Below are 13,897 nucleotides of genomic sequence, written 5' to 3'. Positions count from 1 at the left end.
CGAGGCCTCATACAGGGTTTTCTTTCACGAAGCTCTGTGCACATTAGTCACAGACGTGCAGCGCGTTTATGAACTTTCTGTAACGGTAGTCGGTACTGTACGCCGCTTTCTTAGTACCGTTCGTGTTCTGTAAAATAAAATCTAAGCAATATGTACCCCTTTTGAAGGTTGCAGTTTTATTATGCATAATGAGCATTATATGTTCATCTTCGTGAAAGAAAATGTTAATGCGAAAATTTATTGTTTTAGTGGTTATGATATTTTTACTAAATACGTTTACAAGGCAATGTTTTACAGCTCTTAAATGATTCAGAAGACACCTTAAATGACAAAAGCTTGCTGTACTGTATTCGTTTAATAATTTTTATTAATTGGAACTATTTTCGATTTTAAATCATTACCACGTTAACAGATGTCAGCATAACACGGGAGGAGATGGTTGCGTGAAAACTGAAGTGTTTGATTTTGATCAGAGTTGGCGACCTTTATATTTTTGAGCGTTTGTAATAAGATTTCGTCTTTTCAAGATTGCAGAGGAGGTTTGTAAGGAATCAGTTTGCTGTTAAACGGGAACATACCGTAGTCCAGTGGCCGAAAACAGAGTTCGTCGGAGTACAGTACAGCCGTATTGTTACAGGGCGATGGTTAGACGTCAGAGATGTGACTCATCTGCTTCGTGGGTCGTCAACCTGTATGAAAAACTGTTTCATTAATACTCCACTGCAGAGAGTTGATGCAGTCCGCAAATTAACAGTTCCTTTACAGAGAGTGGTGCAACTGCATTGCGTAACGCCGTCACTGGGGTCACAAGGGACTGAAGGGTGTAGCGGGGCTGTCGCAGCTCCGCGGAACTAACAGTGAGTAACGATTGTGTTTGATATTTGTAGCAATTTGCAGGGATATGTCATGGGACGATCACAAAGTCTCAGTCGTAGGTAAACGCCGCGGCAGGCGTCGTTTCATTTAGTAGGGTACTGAGAAACTGGGATCAGTGTGCAAAGAAGACTGATTACAAAACACTCGTGCAACACACTCTGCAATATGACTCGAGAGGGTGGACCTCATACCAAACGGTATTACAAGAGAATGTTGAATTAATGTACAGGAATTGAGCAAAGCCGCGCGGGATTAGCCGAGCGGTCTAGGGCGCAGCAGTCATGGACTGTGCGGCTGGTCCCGGTGGAGGTTCGAGTCCTCCCTCGGGCATGGGTGTGTGTGTTTGCCCTTAGGATAATTTAGGTTCAGTAGTGTGGAAGCTTAGGGACTGATGACCTTAGCAGTTAAGTCCAATAAGATTTCACACACATTTGAATTGAGCAAAAATATGAAACACCGCGAGAAATGCAGGTTTGAAAATAAATACAGGTGTCACCCAAGCCTTCACGTTGCGCTGTGATGTTTGACAACAAACGGCACGTGTGCAGTTTTCTCAATATGTTGCAATTGTAAGTTGTGATCAGAACGATAATCTGTGTGGTTGTGAGTTCATTATTTCGGAGCCCAGTGCATTCGGATGTGAGCAAACTGTTGGTGCTTTCATGGTGGGTGCTTCCGAAATGTAGGTAACCGTAGTGTTTGATGTTTCAAGAGGCATCGTATCGAAGATTTACACCGCATACGGGTGAAGCGGAAGAACGTTCGTTAAGTCACAATGCGGACGGAAGTGCGTGTCGAGTGATCGTTGCGGTCTGTCATAGAAGAGAATTATGACGAAAAATAAGAGGACGATAGCTGCAAAAGCCACTCTGTCAGCACTAAAACAACACGAAGGAAGCTCCGTCAGCAGGCAATTGCAGGGTGAGCTGAAATTCCAAAACCACTCACCAGTGATGCAAACGCCCATAACAAGAAAACGTGGAGCAGAAGCCATAAAACAAGTACTATGGAGCAATGAAAGGACGTGATTTGGTCGTATGAGTTTTGTTTCTAGCTGTTTCCAACTTCTGGTCGGGTTTCCGTCTCAAGAGTACGGCGGGGGCTCGGTGATTTGCGCAACCTTATTGTGGTATTCCATGAGCGCCATGGTTACTTCGCAAGGCCACATTACTGTCAATGATTCTGTGACGATTTTGATTGACCAGGTCCATTCCATTATACAATGATGATGCTGTGTTCCAGGACGACAGGGCCCCTGTTCACATATTTCGCATCGTCCAGGAATGGTTTTGTGAGCACGAGACTGATTTGTCGCATCTCCCCTGGGCACCACAGTCATCAGGTCACAGCATTATTGAGCCTTTGTGATCTACTTTGCAGAGAATGCCGTGTAATCGCTATCCACCTCCGTCATCATTACCTGTACTTGCCGCTATTTTGCAGGAAAAATGGTACAACTTTCCACTGAAAACCATACAGGCGCTGTATTTGTTAATTTCGATAAGACTGGAAGCTGTTTTCAATGCCAAAAGTTTTCCATCACCGTATTACGCATGGTAACGTGTTATTTTTTTTTTGTTGTTTCCATATTTTCGTCCACCCTCTGTATGTACACAAAGGAGAGCAGTTTGTCTGACCCACCGGAGAGCTTCGCTGAGAGACTGCAAAACTGAACTGGATGACGCGCGAAGATGGACGCCAACAGTTTCGCGAAGTTACATTTACTCAGTTTCAAGAATCAGTATTAACGGAAGAAATTAGAGATACTCTGTTGCTTCAAAAAGCACCTCCCCCGCACGGACCGCGAAGGCAAGATTGCACCGAGCACAGCGGGGCCAATGCTATTTAAGTAACCATTCTCCGGCGGCCATGCCCAATGGAACGGGAAAAAACGTGTATTGTGGTATGACTCCGCAGTGGTTTGCAATGTATGGATGTACACGGAAGAACCAAAGGAACTGGTTCACCTGCATAATATCGTATAGGGCCCACGCGAGCATGCAGAAGTGCCGTAACACGACGTGGCATGGAATCGACTAATGTCTGAAGTAGTGCTGGAGGGAACGGAGATATCTTCTGAACAGGACGTTGCAAGGCTTCCCAAATATGCTCAATAATGTTCAAATCTGGGGAGTTTAGTGGCCAGCGGAAGTGTTTAAACTCAGAAGAGTGTGCCTGGAGCCACTCTGTAGCAATTCTGGGTGTGTGGGGTGTCGCATTGTCCTGCTGGAATTTCCCAAATCCGTCCGAGTGCACAGTGGATGTGAATTTATGCAGGTGACCAGACAGGATGCTTACGCACGTGTCACCTGTCCGAATCGTATCCGAATCGTTCACTCCAATATCACTCCAACTGCACACGCCCCACACCATTACAGAGCCTCCACCAGCTTGAACAGCCCCCTGCTGACATGCAGGGTCCATGGATTCGTGAGGTTGTCTCCATACCGGTATACATCCATCCGTTTGATACAATTTTAAACCAAAATCTTCCGACCTGGTAACATGTTTCCAGTCATCAACTGTCCAGTGTCGGTGTTGACAGGCCCAGGCGAGGCGTAAAGCTTTGTATCGTGCAGTCTTCAAGGGTACTCGAGTGGGCCTTCGGCTCCGAAAGCCCATATCAATGATGTTTGGTTGAATGGTTCGCACGCTGACATTTGTTGATGGTCCAGCATTGAAATCTGGACTTCTGTCGCGGTGAACAATTCTCTCCAGTCGTCGTTGGTCCCGTTCTTGCAGGATCTTATTCCCGGCGCAGCGATGTCGTAGATTTGATGTATTACCGGATTCCTGCTGGTCACGGTAGACTCGTGAAATGGTCGTAAGGGAAGATCCCCAGTTCATCACTGCCTCGGAGATGCTGTGTCCCATCGCTCGTGCGCCGTCTATAACACAACGTTCAAACTCAAATATTGATAACGTGCCGTTGTAGCAGCAGTAACCGATCTAACAACTGCGACGGACACTTGTTATTTTATATAGGCGTTGTTGACCCCATTGCCGTATTCTGCCTGTTTACATATCTGTGTATTTGAATACGTATGCCTATACCAGTTTCTTTGGGGCTTCAGTGTATGTGTAGACGTAGAAGTAGAGACAACGAGATCACCGAAACGGAGAACAAGCTGACACTGCGGAAGAATAACTAAAATCATAGGCCATGCCCTTGAAGTAATTGTCAGACCATCTCCTTATTGTAAAAGAAACGTACAATATGACGGAACAACTGAAATTGTAAGACCATTCACATGTTAGAAATGTGTGAACGATATCGAACTGAAGGCCAGCCAACCTTTGCACAGTTCCAGCTCACTAAGAGCCTTGCGAAAGAATTCATTCTCGTAGCAGAAAAAGAAGAAACCATATTCCAAGCCAAGTTGTGTCATACAACAGCGTGGACGCCAGCTGAAGTCCTAAAGTGAAGCCCGTGCGAAGTTCAGAGCAAAGGCCAAACGATGTACACATCGTGACTGGCATTCAGAGAACAGATTAATCAAGAAGATAAGGGCAGCTATCGTACTTTTTCCTATATTTTACATTTGTCATTCACTATGTATTATATTCTGGCGCGAATACGCAATAAGGTTTCAGAGGTACTGGAACGACTTCGTATAGGCTTCTGCAATTCATGTCGCGTGGTTGTGGTACCTAGGCTTAGAGCTACGACTGAAGTGTGAACCTAAATTCCACATTCTTTATCTTAAGTAGTTTCACATACTTCAGTTTTATGATAGTTGGTTAATAATTTCTTATACATTTTCTCTTTTACATGTGGCACATTTTTCTGTTGTTTTGCCGCTCTATAAATAACTGTTAAAAACAGAAGCAGAGCAAAAGGGGGAGGGGGAGTTGTTGTTGTTAGACACTGTTCTTTTCAGCGAAATATCTCACCGAGCCTTAAATGGGGCAGAGGAATTACCAATTGGGAGTTTATTGCATCCGGAGGCAGCGGCAACCCACTTTCAAGTGGCGCTGAGAGAGCGAGGTGCGGAGATAACGGGAATTTGGAGCCACTCAAGCGCCAGTAAACAGAGAGGGAGGAATGTCGTCTGTGCATGGTTCATCAGTAGACTCCAAGAATCCTCGACAAGTGTACAATGCCCGGATTTACCTCACGCGATTTAGGAATACCAGAGAAAACCAAAACATGGATGCCAAAGATCTGAAAGCAGGTGCTTCTGAACTTGAGTCCGATGTCTTTTTACCACTGCGCCATGTCGCTCTGCCAATTAAGAGTAAAAGAACTGGACTACTGAAAACCATTCCGTATCTCACTTCTTTGGGGTACGGTGCAAAGCATCGACCAGCCTAGCCATATAAACTGTCTTCTCTGTCTTCGAAGGAAGTTGCGGAGTGCTTAAGATATTGGACTCCCATACGAGAATATAACCGTTCAAATGTTCCTCCGCCAACCTAAACAACATATTCCATCGTTTCCCTAAATGTTGTTTCTTGCAGTCTTCTGTCCGAAGACTGATTTGATACAGCTCCCCATACTAGTCTATCGCGTACAAGCCTCTTCATCTCTGCATAATTACCGCACCTGATGTCCATTTGAACTTGCTTATTGCATCTTATTGCATTCAAGCCTTCGTTCCCTGTCACTTTTTACCACCAAACAACCTTCTAGCTGACATTCTGATACCTTGCAATGTGTCTGTCAGCGATCCCTTCTTTCAATCAGGTTGAGCCACAAATTTCTTTCCCCCAATTCGATTCAACACTTTCTCATTTGTTATTCGTCTACTCATATAACATTCAGCATTATTCCACATTATTACACTTGAAAATTTCTTTTTCTTGTCTGAATTGCTTATCGTTCACTCTCACTTTCATAAAAAGCTATACCCTTGAGAAATATCTTCAAAAATTCTTCATAACATTCAAATTTATATTAGATACTAGCTGACATTGCCTAGACATTCTCTTTGCCAATTTCCTATTAGAAACGGAAACGAAAAATGAACTGTGTTTTTAGTGAAGTATCGGAAAAAATTTCATTTCCATGTTTTCGTTAAAACACCTGTCAAATTATGAAACATTAGCACGAAGAAATATGTATAGTATACAAATGTATGAGTACAGTTTCTTAATTAAGGAACATTATCCCGGGCAGTTTCTGTACGCTGAGCGCACCTGTTTTGCGTGTCTACAGTGTGATTGTGTGATGTCAACGCCTCTTCATAGCCCTATAGACGGGTATCGTTTTCGCATACAGCCGTTTCTGCTTCACGGTTGAAAGTTGCCAAAAGCGCTGCAAAGTGTCAGCGAATTCCTTAAGTTAACTCGACTGTAAGAGTGTCTTAGCAATAAAGAATTAATTTGTTAAAACTTCGTGCATGATGCGGCAGTTTTTCTACGTCTACATATACGTGGTTACTCTTCAATTCACACTTAAGTGCCTGGCAGAGGGTTCATCGAACCATTTTCGTACTACTTCTCTACCATTCCAATCTCGAATGGCGCATGGGAAAAAGGAACACCTAAATCTTTCCGTTCCAGCTCTGATTTCTCTTATTTCATTATTATGATCATTTCTCCCTATGTGTGTGGGTGTCAACAAAATGTTTTAGCATTCGGAAGAGAAAGTTAGTGATTGAAATTTCGTAAATAGATCTCACCGCAAAGAAAACCGCCTTTGTTTCAGTGACTGCCACCCCAACTCGCATATCATATCAGTGACACTCTCACCCCTATTGCGCGTTAACACGACACGAGCTGCCATTCTTTGCACTTTTTCGATGTCCTCCGTCAATCCTACCTTGTAATGATCCCACACCGCACAGCAATATTCCAGCAGAGGACGGACAAGTGTAATGTAGGCTGTCTCTTTATTGGGTTTGTCGCATCTTCTAAGTGTTCTGCCAACAAAGCGCAGTCTTTGTTTCGCCTTCCCCACATTATTATCTATGTGGTCTTTTCAATTTAAGTTGCTCGTAACTGTAATTCCTAGGTTTTTAGTCGACTTTGACAGCCCTTAGATATGAGCGATTTATCGTATACCAAAAATTTATCAGATTTCTTTTAGTGCCCATGTGGATAACCACACACTTTTCTTTGTTTAGTGCCAAGTGCCACTTTTCGCACCATCCAGAAATTCTCTCTAGATCATTTTGTAATTGGAATTGATCGTCTGATGATTTTACTAGCTGGCAAATTACAGCGTCATCTGTAAACAATTTAAGGGGGCTGCTCAGATAATCACCTAGATCATTTATGTAAATCAGGAACAGCCGAGGGCCTATGACACTACCTTGCGGAACGCCTGGTATCACTTCTGTTCTACTCGATTATTTACCATCTGTCACTACGAACTGTGACCTCACTGAGAGTAAATCACGAATCCAGACACACAATTCGTACGATACTCTATATGCACGCAATTTGATTAATAGTCGCTTGTAAGGAACGGTATCAAAAGTCTTTTGGAAATCTAGGAATATGAAATCGAGCTGAGATCCCTTGTCGACAGCACTCATCACTTCATGGGAATAAAGAGCTAGCTATGTTGCACGAGAATAATATTTTCTGAATCCGTGTTGGTTATGTGTCAATAAGTCATTTTCTTCAAGGTGATTCATAATGTTTGAGAACAGTATATGCTCCAGATTCCTACTGTAAATTGAGGTCAGTGATATGGGTCTGTAATTCAATGGGTTACTCCTATTTCCTTTCTTGTATATTGGTGTGACCTGTGCTACTTTCCAGTCTTTAGGAACAGACCTTTCGTCAAGTGAGCAGTTGTATATGATTTCCAAGAAAGGCGCTATTGTGTCTGCATACTCTGAAAGAAACCTGATTCGTATACCATCTGGACCGGAAGACTAGCCTTTCTTAAATTATTTTAATTGTTTCGCAACAGCTAAGATATATACTTTTATGTCACTCATGCTAACAGCTGTTCTGGTTTCGAATTCTGGAATATTTACTTCGTATTCTTTCGTGAAGGAATTACGGAAAACTGTATTTAGTAACTACGCTTTAGTGGCACCATCATCGGTAACATTTCCATCGCTATCGCGCAGTGACGGTATTAACTGTTTTTTGCTGCGGGTGTACTTTACGTACGACCAGAATCTCTTTGGTTTTCTACAATATTTTGAGACAATGTTTCAAGCATATCATTGCTTCTGACGTCATATCCCATCGACATAACGGTAGTATGCAGATGGTTCTTACCCCCTCAGCGACTGTTGCTTCACAGTGACGCATATATGTACCAATTTGCTTGAAATCGGTTCAGTGGTTTAGGATGAGATGTGGAACATACATACTCACACGCATACATACATACATACCTTTTGTAATATGTGTGATTAACAAATTCCTCCTTTTCAGAAACGTTTTTCTTGCCTTTGCCAGTCTGTATTTTATATCTTCCTTATTTTAGCCATCATCAGTCACTTTGTTGCCCAAACAATAAGACCCATCTACGACAAATAGGGTCTCTTTTCCTAATCTAATTGCCTCAGCATGGCCTGATTCCATGCGACTACATTCCATTACCCTTCTTTTGCTTTTGTGCATGTTCATTTTATGATCTCTTTTCAATACACTATCCATTCCGTTCAATTGCTCTTTCGAGTCCTTAGCCGATCTGACAGAATTACAATGTCATCGGCAAACCGCAAAGTTTTTATTACTTCTCCCTGATCTTTAATCCCCTATGCAAATTTCTCCATGGTTTCTTCACCCCTTGTTCAATATATAGACTGAATAACATCGAAGATATGCTTCAACTTTGTCTCACTCTCATCTCAACTATGGTTTCTGATTCATGCCTTTCGACCTTTACAACCGCATTCTTGTTCTGTACAAGTTGTAAATAACCTTTCGATCCCTCTGTATTGTTCCTGCTTTCTTCACGCAGTGTGGTCCAGCCCATATTGTCAAAAGCTTTGTCTAAATTTAGAAATGCTATAACTGTAGGTTTGCTTTTCTTTAACCAACAGGTATCTTCTAGGATGAGTCGCAGGAATAATTTTGCCTCGCGTTTTCCAACATTTTTCCGGAACCCAAACTGACCTTCCCCAAGATCGGGCCCTACTAGTTGTTTCATTCTTCTGTAAATGATTTGTGTCAATATTTTGCAACCATGGCTTGTTAAACGGATGGTTCGGCAGTATTCATACCTGTCAGCACCTGCTCTGTTTGGAACTGCGATTATTACACTCTTCCTGAAGTGATATACCGCCTGTGTCACATAACAAACACATCAGGTAGCTATTTTGTCATGACTGCCTCTCTTAGGGATCTCAATAATTCTGATGGAATGTCTTTTATTCCAGTGGTTTCTTGCCATTTAGACCTTTCAATGCTCCGTCAAATTTCTCATCTCACATTCACCTGGTTCTTCTTTTGTTTTTATGACAGTGTCGTAAAGCTTTTTCACTTGTATGTATCCTCCATAAATTCCTCACACGTTTCGCTTTCTTTTGTTTGCTTAGTACTGACTTGCCATCTGTGCCCTTGATATTCTTAAAGTTGCTTCTGTTTTCTGGGAAGGTCTCCTTAATTTTGCTATCGGTAGCCTCTATCATTCCGCTAGTTATGCATGTACGTACAGCCTTTCTTTTTCCTCTGGCGATTTCTGCTTAGCCATTATGTACATTCTGTCAATCTCATTTTTTAGACTTCTGTGTACATTTTCGCCTCCTTCATTTGCTGCACTTGTATTTGTCCTTTTCTCAGTTAAATTCAGTATCTTTTGAGTTAGCCAAAGATTTCTACTAGGCCTTTTATGCATGTGTTTCTGACCTGTCTTTCCTATTTCATCCCTCAAAGCTACTCGTTCTTTTTATATTGTACTGATTTCCGCCGTTTCCGACGTTGTCTAATGATCCCTCTGAAACATTCGGCATCCTCTGGTTCCTTCATGTCCTATATCTTTAGTTTCCTACTTACAGGGATGGTACAAAAATATGGGAAGTGGCGAGAAAGGCGTGCTTGAACATAAACGTAGATGCTAGCCAAGCCTGCAGGGCGTGCTGCTGTATCTGACCACAAACGGCAGCTGCGCAGTGACCTCTACTCTTTGCAGGTGTCAGTCGTGGCCAGAACAGTGTCTGTGTAGTTGGGGAGTACATTACGTCGGAGCTAAGTGATTAAATCGTAGGCAGATGGTTCAAATGGCTCTGTGCACTATGGGACTTAACTTCTGAGGTCATCAGTCCCCTAGAACTTAGAACTACTTAAACCTAACTAACCTAAGGACATCAAACACAATTGTGCCCGAGGCAGGAATTGAACCCGTGACCGTAGCAGTCGCGCAGTTCCGGACTGAAGCGCCTAGAACCGCTCTGCCACCGCGGCCGGCGAAGGCACAATGTTGGTGCTCATCTGGTGGGTGCTTCCGTGACCAAGGGAACCAAAGAGTTTGCTGTTTCGTGTAGCACCATATCGAAGATTTATAATGCGGACCAATGTTTGTGTGTTGAGTAATAGTGACGCATGGCCATTGAAGAGGATTGTGACGAAAAATAGGAGAACGATAGTTGTAAAAGTCACTACGAAACTGCATGTCGCATTCGCGAACCCTGTCTGCTTGAAAACAACACGGAATGAACTCCAGAAGTCGGGAAATACAAGGCGAGCTGGAATTTCAAAACTAGTTATCAGTGATGCAAATGCCCGTAACAGTTAAGTGTTGCCAAAGCTGTCAAACCTGGACTGGAGTAATGGAATGTCGTTTGGTCGGATGAGTCTTATTTCACACTGTTTCCAATTTCTGGCCGAGTTTACGACCTAAGAGTGAAACATGGCTGGGGTTCGATGGCGTTTTGGGCGGCTATGTCGTGATATTGCACGGGCCGCATGGTTGTTCTTCAAGGCCTCATTTTTGCCAAGGATTATGTGACCATTTTAGCTGATCAGGTACCTCCCAAGATGCAATGCTTGTTTCCCAGTGGCGACTCTGCGTTCCGAGATGACAGAGCCCGTGTTCACACAGCTCGCATTGACCAGAAGTGAGTTTGTGAGCGTGAGGATGAAGTGTCGCATCTTCCGTAGCCATCACAGTCGTCACGCCTCAATACTCTTGAGCCTTTGCGGTCTTTGGAGAGAAGAGGGCGTGATCAATGTGCACATCCAATGTCGTTACCTGAACTTGACACTATTTTGCAGGAAGCATGGTAAAAGATTCTCTTGAGAACGATACAGGGACAGTATTTATGTACTCGGAGGAGGCTATTTTGAATGCCCAAGATGCTGTGTGTTTGGTGTTTCCATATTTTTTCTCGGTCACCGGAAATAACCTGAGACGAGTGCTGCGATGGTTTCTTTGAAACGGTCGCGGCCGCCTGCCTTCCGTAGTGCGTCTCATCTACATCTACATACATACTGCGCAATCCATCATACGGTGCGTGGCGGAGGGTACCTCGTACCACAACTAGCATCTTCTCTCCCTTTTCCACTCCCAAACAGAACGAGGGAAAAATGACTGCCTATATGCCTCTGTACGAGCCCTAATCTCTCGTATCTGATCTTTGTGGTCTTTCCGCGAAATATAAGAGGCGGCAGTAAACTTGTACTGCAGTCAGCCTCAAATGCTAGTTCTCTAAATTTCCTCAGTAGCGATTCACAAAAAGAACGCCTCCTTTTCTCCAGAGACTCCCACCCGAGTTCATGAAGCATTTCCGTAACACTCGCGTAGTGATCAAACCTACCAGTAACAAATCTATCAGCCCGCCTCTGAATTGCTTCTATGTCCTCCCTCAATCCGACCTGATAGGGATCCCAAACCCTCGAGCAGTACTTAAGAATAGTTCGTTTTTTTTTAAGCGGTCTCCTTTACAGATGAACCACATCTTCCCAAGATTTACCAGTGAACCGAAGACGACTATCCGCCTTCCCCACAACTGCCATTACATGCATGTCCCACTTCATATCGCTCTGCAATTGTTACGCCCAAATATTTAATAGACGTGACTGTGTCAAGCGCTACACTACTAATGGAGTATTCAAACATTACGGGATTCTTTTTCTTATTCATCTGCATTAATTTACATTTATCTATATTTAGAATTAGCTGCCATTCTTTACACCAATCACAAATCCTGTCCAAGTCATCTTGTATCCTCCTACAGTCACTAAACGACGACACCTTCCCGTACACCACAGCATCATCAGCAAACAGCCGCACATTGCTATGCACCCTATCCAAAAGATCATTTTTGTAAATAGAAAACAACAGTGCACCTACCACACTTCCCTGGGGCACTCCAGATGATACCCTTACCTCCGATGAACACTCACCATCGAGGACAACGTACTGCGTTCTATTACTTAAGAAGTACCGTGGTACAACAACCGAGTTAGAAAACTGCTGCGGAAGCAAATGGAACTTCACAGAAAACATAAACATAGCCAACGCCTTGCAGACAAACAAAAATTACGCGAAGCGAAATGTAATGTGAGGAGGGCCAAGCGAGAGGCGTTCAATGAATTCGAAAGTAAAGGTCTATGTACTGACTTGGCAGAAAATCCTAAGAAATTTTGGTCTTATGTCAAATCGGTAGGTGGATCAAAACAAAATGACCAGACGCTCTGTGACCAAAATGGTACTGAAACAGAGGATGACAGACTAAAGGCCGAAATACTAAATGTCTTTTTCCAAAGCTGTTTCACAGAGGAAGACTGCACTGTAGTTCCTTCTCTAGATTGTCGCACAGATGACAAAATGGTAGATATCGAAATAGACTACAGAGGGATAGAGAAACAATTAAAATCGCTCAAAAGAGGAAAGGCCGCTAAACCTGATGGGATACCAGTTCGATTTTACACAGAGTACGCGAAGGAACTTGCCCCCCTTCTTGCAACGGTGTACCGTAGGTCTCTAGAAGAGTGTAGCGTTCCAAAGGATTCGAAAAGGGTGCAGGTCATCCCGGTTTTCAACAAGGGACGTCGAACAGATGTGCAGAACTATAGACCTATATCTCTAACGTCGATCAGTTGTAGAATTTTGGAACACGTATTATGTTCAAATATAATGACTTTTCTGGAAACTAGAAATCTATTCTGTAGGAATCAACATGGGTTTCGGAAAAGACGATCGTGTGAAACCCAGCTCGCGCTATCCGTCCACGAGACTCAGAGGGCCATAGACACTGGTTCCCAGGTAGATGCCGTGTTTCTTGACTTCCGCGAGGCGTTCGATACAGTTCCCCACAGACGTTTAATGAACAAAGTAAGAGGATATGGACGATCAGACCAATTATGTGATTGGATTGAAGAGTTCCTAGATAACAGAACGCAACATCTCATTTTCAATAGAGAGAAGTCTTCCGAAGTAAGAGTGATTTCAGGTGTGCTGCAGGGGAGTGTCGTAGGACCGTTGCTATTCACAATATAAATAAATGACCTTAAGGATAACATCGGAAGTTCACTGAGGCTTTTTGCGGATGATGCTGTCGTATATCGAGAGGTTGTAACAATGGAAAATTGTACTGAAATGCAGGAGGATCTGCGACGAATTGACGCATGGTGCAGGGAATGGCAATTGAATCTCAATGTAGAGAAGTGTAATGTGCTGCGAATAGGTTAGGTTAGTGTTTTTTAACGTCCCGTCGACAACGAGGTCATTAGAGACGGAGCACAAGCTCGGGATAGGGAAGGATGAGGAAGGAAATCGGCCGTGCCCTTTCAAAAGGAACCATCCCGGTATTTGCCTGAAACGATTTAGGGAAATCACGGAAAACCTAAATCAGGACGGCTGGAGACGGGATTGAACCGTCGTCCTCCCGAATGCGAGTCCAGTGTGCTAACCATTGCGCCACCTCGCTCGGTCTGCGAATACATAGAAAGAAAGATCCGATGTCATTTAGCTACAAAATAGCAGGTCAGCAACTGGAAGCAGTTAATTCCATAAATTATCTGGGAGTACGCATTAGGAGTGATTTAAAATGGAATGATCATATAAAGTTGATCGTCGGTAAAGCAGATGTCAGACTGAGATTCATTGGAAGAATCCTAAGGAAATGCAATCCGAAAACAAAGGAAGTAGGTTACAGTACGCTTGTTC

The sequence above is a fragment of the Schistocerca cancellata genome, chromosome 2, assembly GCF_023864275.1.
Source record: "Schistocerca cancellata isolate TAMUIC-IGC-003103 chromosome 2, iqSchCanc2.1, whole genome shotgun sequence".
Classification (NCBI taxonomy): domain Eukaryota; kingdom Metazoa; phylum Arthropoda; class Insecta; order Orthoptera; family Acrididae; genus Schistocerca; species Schistocerca cancellata.
This window is presented reverse-complemented; position numbering follows the sequence as displayed.